We start from the raw sequence: 7,145 nt of genomic DNA, 5'->3' as shown, positions 1-7,145 counted from the left end.
ATTCATAATTCTTAAAGTTAGCTTGAATCTTATTTAAAGAAAATTAGCAAAAGCATTAAGAATGAAATGCAATGTTTAATTGCTCAATTTTTCAACATGTATAAAGAAAAATAAATTAAAAATTTTACTATTGATTATTTACTTTATTAGTACTAACAATGATCTTAGTCAAAAGAAAGGGTGCGAGAGTAAAGAAAAGTGGCACTAACAAGAAATTGAAACAATATTAAGGTAGTGAAATTTCAAAACAAACACCTTTGTAAGAGATCGAATGGCTCACAAAATTCCCTATAATATAGGGGAAGATGTTTGAAAGCTTGATGAAACTTTTGCACACTTATGTAAGGGAAGGTATGCCTTCCCAAAAATACCCTGGTTTAAGAAAGAGACAATTGCAAAAACTCCTATTTAATAGAGCTTGAATATTTAAGGGAGGGTATGCTTGCCGAAAGTCTTCTCATAAAGACAGAGGCAATTGTATCTACAAGTAGACAAGACACTTGTGTACTAGGATAGACTGGGGATTTTCTTCCCTATTCTTTCCTCCTTGTGCCTACACTTTAAATGAGGAAAAACAAATTTTAAATATGATTAGATTAATAAAGTATTGACAATATCCTATTATCTATAAAAAAATTATTACTTTAATAATTAAAAATTAATTTAAAAATAAATAAATAAAAATATTAAAAATACTAAAAATTAAATTTTAAATAAACTAGCATTTGCATGTAAATGAGGTGCAGTGGTTACACCGATAGAAAGATATACTTCACTTAATACGCGAGAGGTTGAAAAAGGAGAAAACCAAGTATATCCTCCTCCTATGTCACCCTCTTCTTCTCCTTCTTATGTTTTTTATTGTTTCTATTTTTTCTTCTTCTTTTTATTTCTCCTTAATCTTGTTATTGCCTCCTTTTATTGGTTCTTCTTCTTCCATCCCTCCTCCCTTTCCATGTCATCATCCCTCCTCCTCTTCCTCTCCTCTTCCTCCTACCTATTCTTCTACTTCACCTTCTTCCCCTTTCTTAGTATATGTTAAATAGTCTATTGAAGGGTATAAAACATAAGTGCATAATGACGATCATCCTCACAAGCCCCTAGGGTTAGTATTATGATCATAGTTAAAAGTGTAGGTGGAACCAAATATTTAATCAAAACCCAATCCTATTATAACTCACATTAGCTATAACCATTATATTAACCCTTGCTTGAATACTTATTGAACCCTAGGTCAAACATTATCTTTACCCATAATTTATGCTAGCTGTATATCTAGTTTAGCCTACATTTTCTAGGATAATGTCTTATCTCTTTTGGAGCTATAAGAATCTATGCTATGGCCAAGATAATTGGGGATGACACTCAAAGTAATGTCACAAGGTCCTCTCGATTGGAGAAGATCCAATTTGGGGTTTAAGAGATGCATGCTATACAAACCATATTGATACATAAAGAGGGAAACACATGACTAGGATTTTGTGTGTTACAAAGGCTAGAAGTGCACACTAAAGACACATGAAAGGAATGTCTACTATTTTAAGGGCCCATTTTGATGCAACTTCAACTAAATTCAAAACTCCAAACTTTATCTTAGAATGGTAATTTATAATTGTATATATTTTTTGCATTGTCAAATATTCAATCAAAACTCAATTGTAATAGTGATAGGGCTATTAGTTCTGGCAACATCCTTGGTGATGCTAGAGTTTTTGGTGGTGAATGTATTGGCACCTCTTTGTTGGAGTGTGATTCCTTTGTTGGCATACATTCTTGGCATACATTTTGAAGGTGTCGGTATTTCATTGTTGACTTGCATTTTTGTTACGATGTGACAGCTAAGGTGGAAGAGGGTGAGATTATTGTGAAATAGGGAAATAAATCTAAGGCATATACTTCATCTTTTGTCATGACCATTTGTTCCCATAAGGTTAATGTTATAGGTAAATTTTTTTGGTCCTTGTTTGTGAGTGTTTGGGATAGTATTTTCCCTAGAACTTTTAGTGATTTTTAGGATGTTAACTAGCTATTTTACACAACCTTCTGTGTTTGATTATGGGAGCATGTAGTTAAAATATTTTTTTGATCTTATTTAGTTCTATTTTGATGATATTTTATGGAGCATCTTTTGTATACTTCTATAAACGTTTTAAATAGCTTTAAAACATTTTTTTCTTTAATGAAAAACAAGGATCATCTTGATGATCTTGAAATAACTCTCATGTAAATCTCACTTCTCCAATAGATATCACACATCAATATTTTATTTTAATTTATCAAGAGCTTCTAATGATTCTTTGTAGCAAGAAAACCATTATCTTCTAGATACAATCTCATGAAATGATTATTGGATGGGTGTTTCAAATTTGTTTTAGGACTCTAAAATTTCCAATTAGGAAGACCAATTCATGGGTTACCTTTCTTATTTTACAAAAAACTATGACATAACTTTGGTTTCAACATCTTTTCCTATGGATCTAGTTTAATATTAGTGAGAACTTAATCATGGTTTAGTACCTTTTGTTTTAATTGGGCATGTACCTAATTTGATTGTGGCATCATCATCTATGATGTAGGAGCATCTTGGGTTTGCTAGAAATCTTGCATGACTGGAGGGATTTTGTCTTGGAGTTGTGGACCCAATTGAAGAATGAAGTGTGACTCAATTCATACTGAGTTGGTTTGGTGGTTGTGTTAACTGAGTGAATTAGTTAGTGAAGATATTCAAAAAAGATTGGGGCACTTGGTAGATACTAGGAGCTTAAGTTTGATTTGAGGGCTTGTTAGTAGTGTTTCCCAAGTCTGCTTGGTCATTGAAGGGAGCTTGGAATATACTAGAAGCTCAACATACACTATGGTTCTCGACATGTACTAGGAGCTCAACATACACTATGGTGCTCGACATGCACTAGGAGCTTGACAATGCTTGGAATTTGTTGATGCTCGGCTTGGTCTTTCTAACACTCTGCTTGGTGTTGGTTCTTGTTGGTCTTGAGTTGTCTATGAGCTGACTTTGGGTATTTAATTGTGTCGTATTCGAATTGTGGCTCAACATATATTTAATGTAAGGGATTTAATTTAATTTGTGACAAACTGGGCTGACATGTGGCTTAGTTGGGTATAAGTAGGGGGTTTTGTGGAGTGTTTAGGCATGATTATCCATCTTGGAGAATAGGATGAGGGATAGATGCAAAATTTGAAGAGCTAGTAGCTATGGTTTAAGAACCAAAGGATTGCTTGGTGAACCTAAGGGTAAAAGTGTGGATTCTTCTTGGTGTTCTTATCTAGTTGTAGTTCTAGACTAGTTGGGATTGAGATTGTAAGTTGGATCTTGTTGGATCTTGCAAAACTATTAATGTAATTGTTTTTGTATTTGGCCCTAACCTAGATGGCCTTATAGCTAGGCAAATTACATCTAGTTAGTTATTTTATGAATAAAGAGTTTTGATTTGGTATCAAATCTTGCATTTTTGTGTCATGCCCAAAAGTAAGGGGCAAAAACACACACAACAATTTTTTTTTGAACAATTAAGATGATGGGGTCAACAAAGGTTCATATGATTAACTAAGATTAAGCAAGACAACATGGTCAAAAAAGTTATAGGGTTTAACTATAATAGAACTAATCGTGATCGATTGTTACGACCTTAAGGATGTTCTAATTAACTAGGCCCTTTTATTTAATTGATAACTTGAAACGTCATTATGATTTTTAATCATTTACTTTAGACTTAATGTCATTAATTAACTTCTTCGACTTCATTCTAATTATGTGTTAAAATTTTAATCCAAAATCTAAACTAACATAAAATTTTCTCCAACTTACTCATAACCATCTAATTAATTAATTTATTGCTTACCATTAAAATTGATGACAAGAATGAATTCAATAAATGTATATTTTAATCTAAACTTTATTTGAATTATTTGTAATTTAAGTCCTTATTAAAATCGATCTATAAAGTTCGCAATAGTATAAATCTAATTTGTAAAACGGTAAAATCGTTCTAATTGAATTGTTACTAGTTTCACATTTCCATCTTTTACAATTAAACTAATTTAACATTTGAACATCCAAATACCTTTTAATCATAACAAAAGAAAGAACTAATCCTATATTAACAATTTATTAACATAACTTTATTAATACTAAATGACCATGAGCACTAACATTAATATTACTACATCACTTAATCACACTATCCTAAAACTGAACATAATAAATAAATAAAAAGGACTCTCAATAATATATTGCCACTCTTATTTAAGTTAAGCATGAATCTAATGTATAACTAACATTGCTAATCTGCACATACTAACTAATACATACTAAAACTAATCTAGCCTTATTTAAATTAACTCAACATTAAATTTCTACTAACTCAAATGAAACAATTTTAATACTAATTTTAATTACCACTTACATTTAAACTATCTTAAATTAAAAAATTTCCATACTACTAAGCTAAACTAACAATCTATGACCAATACAAAACTTACTAATCTTGAACACAATATAATAGCATTATTACAACTAACCTTTTTAAACAAAACTTAAAAAAATAACAAACATGCTAACCTGAAAGCGTTATCATCTTAACTTATATCTATCACTAACTAATTTTAATATGATCTAACTACATATATCATAACTAACTATACTAACATTGTAATCTACTAACTAGCATGCTAATAAACTAGCCTAGACCTACCCTCCCTCCCCCAAACCAAGGACTAGGCTTCCCTACAACCAAGCTTGCACCTCCCAAAGGAACTACGCGCTGACCCAGGTGCGCAGACCTGTCCCCTCTGCCCTTGCGTGAGTGATGTGCCAAGGGGGAAGATCAGCGCATAGGGTGGGGAAAGATATGGTAGCTAAACTTATTAATAGTTTGGCTTTTTTTTGAAACAAACTTCTTTGCCCCCTCCCTTTTGTGACAGGGTCGTCAGTGGTACGGTACGGTACCCATAGGCAGGTGGATTGAAATTGCCCACGCCTAGTGTTAAGATGGGAAGGATTAACAAGTTAGAAATGGGGGGGAAATAAGAATAGTTATTGCCAAAAAGTTAGTTTGGTGGGAATTTTAAAGAAAGAATTATTAAAATATATATATTACTTTCCATCATATTATTCATATATATATGTGCGAGAAAATCCGAATAAGGATTATTTTAATGGGGAATCAGGAAGAGAATATGCTCTGTTGTCTCATGAATTAAATTTGCTTGCACATACAATTTCCAAAGAGCAATTTTGCTCCTGAGTGTGTATATTTTGTATCAAGTTCCATTTTTGAAGCCAATTTGACTAAATGATGGCATAGATCCTTTTGTTATATATTCATCTTTATCTCATTAGTGCATTCTAATCTAATGACAACATGGTTTGCTATAGCAAGTATCATGTTCCAAGGTTATGCATGGGGTATGTTTGTCTTACATCTTACAATTTATGATTTAATTGTTCATTACACCACATGGTGAATCTTCCTTCCTTTCTAAATTCAAGGAATACATGATCTCTAGTTCAATTGATTATACTCAAAATGAAACTTAGCAATGAAGGTGTTAACTTTGTGATTGCAAGGTAGGATATCTAATTCATCTAATTACTTAACCATATATTGAAACTTCAACATCTCAATTTGCATTGTAATAATATAATTGGAACATGAAAATTTATAATTTAGTGTCAATATCTATCAATCTATTTTCTCACAACATATGCAAAATTTTTAAACACATAAGATCAATAAAAGGAGGTATTCATGATCAATTTCTTTCTCTATTATTCATCCTGGTTCAAGGCTCCATCGGGAAATAACCAGTAAGAAAACCTGATATCTTTGCCACTACATCAATTTCGATTACAATTTACATAATATTACAATTCATTGAATTTTCTTCAAGGATTCCACAAAATAAATTTTATCAAATGTCTTTATTGCATCAAGGGTAAACATGGAAGAGACAAGAACCAACATGGAGATAAACAACACAAGGAGATAAGAAAATTAAACATGCATTCCCACTCGGTTGCACAATAGGTTCAACAATGAACCAATATAGGGGAAAGGTGGATTTTCTCAATAGGAGAAGTCAATCACCATACCTTCACTTAGCCCTTTCGGGGCTTAAAACTTCAAGAATTTCCATTCTTTCTCAAGGTCCTTTTGGGGCTATATCCACAAGGATTTTCATTCTTTTCCACATTCAAGAATTCTCAATAACAACAAGGTATGGGATGACAAGTAGGGGCCCATACACCCTACCCTTTCTCCCTCCTCTCTCCATGAGAGGAGACTCTACACTATTGAGGTCCAACTAATGCCCTTTCCCCAAGCATGGCCACTTCTTCCCTATCCAAGGGTGAGTTTTGCCAAATACATCCCCATGAAAATCTCTCAAAAACAATCAACACACCAAGAAGGCATATGAATAATCATCAAAAGAAAACAAGATAAAATCCCTCCCAATCCACCCCAACACACAACAAGAATGCAACATTACATAATGTCTCCAACATGATTCAAGCAAGATTCAAAACATGAACACACATAAAGAACCATTCATGAAGTGAAGATCTCCTACCTTCATAAAAGAGTTATGGCAATGGTGGTTTGAGAAGAGCTTCCCTTTTTCTTCCTTCAATCTTCAAAACTTCCTCCAAAACTAGAGGATTGGGTGACCAAACTAAACTCCCCCAAAAATGCCTCTAAGTATGGTCCTTAACTCCACTAAGCTTCAAGTAACTCAAGATGGAGGTTTGGCTTCACCAACCCAAGTAAAGAGCAACCTCATTTTCGAAATCAGCCTATAATAGGGTTTTTAAGAGACCCTAAGAGTCAACCTAGGAGGCTAAAGGGTTGGAAAGTACCCCCACCCATACCCTTATCCATAGGGGTGCTTAAATTTAATGTTTCTAAGCCTTTAAAGGCTTATTAGGAACAATTAAAAGTTAGGAGAATAGCAAGATCAATTTACAACCTTTAAAGAATTACAATATAAGGTTAGCACAAAATTAACAAGTAGTTTAACTCCGCTTTTCCATTGAGTTGTCTCGGCTAATTTTCCTGCACACTCATTGCACACATTAGTAGGTTCAAAACCACATGCATAATGTGAATTACATATTAGAGGAATTA

This window comes from Cupressus sempervirens, chromosome 4 (genome assembly GCF_028749045.1).
Source record: "Cupressus sempervirens isolate cs-2001-9-10 chromosome 4, ASM2874904v1, whole genome shotgun sequence".
NCBI classification, from domain to species: Eukaryota; Viridiplantae; Streptophyta; class Pinopsida; order Cupressales; family Cupressaceae; genus Cupressus; species Cupressus sempervirens.
Note: the sequence above shows the minus strand (reverse complement) of the source record.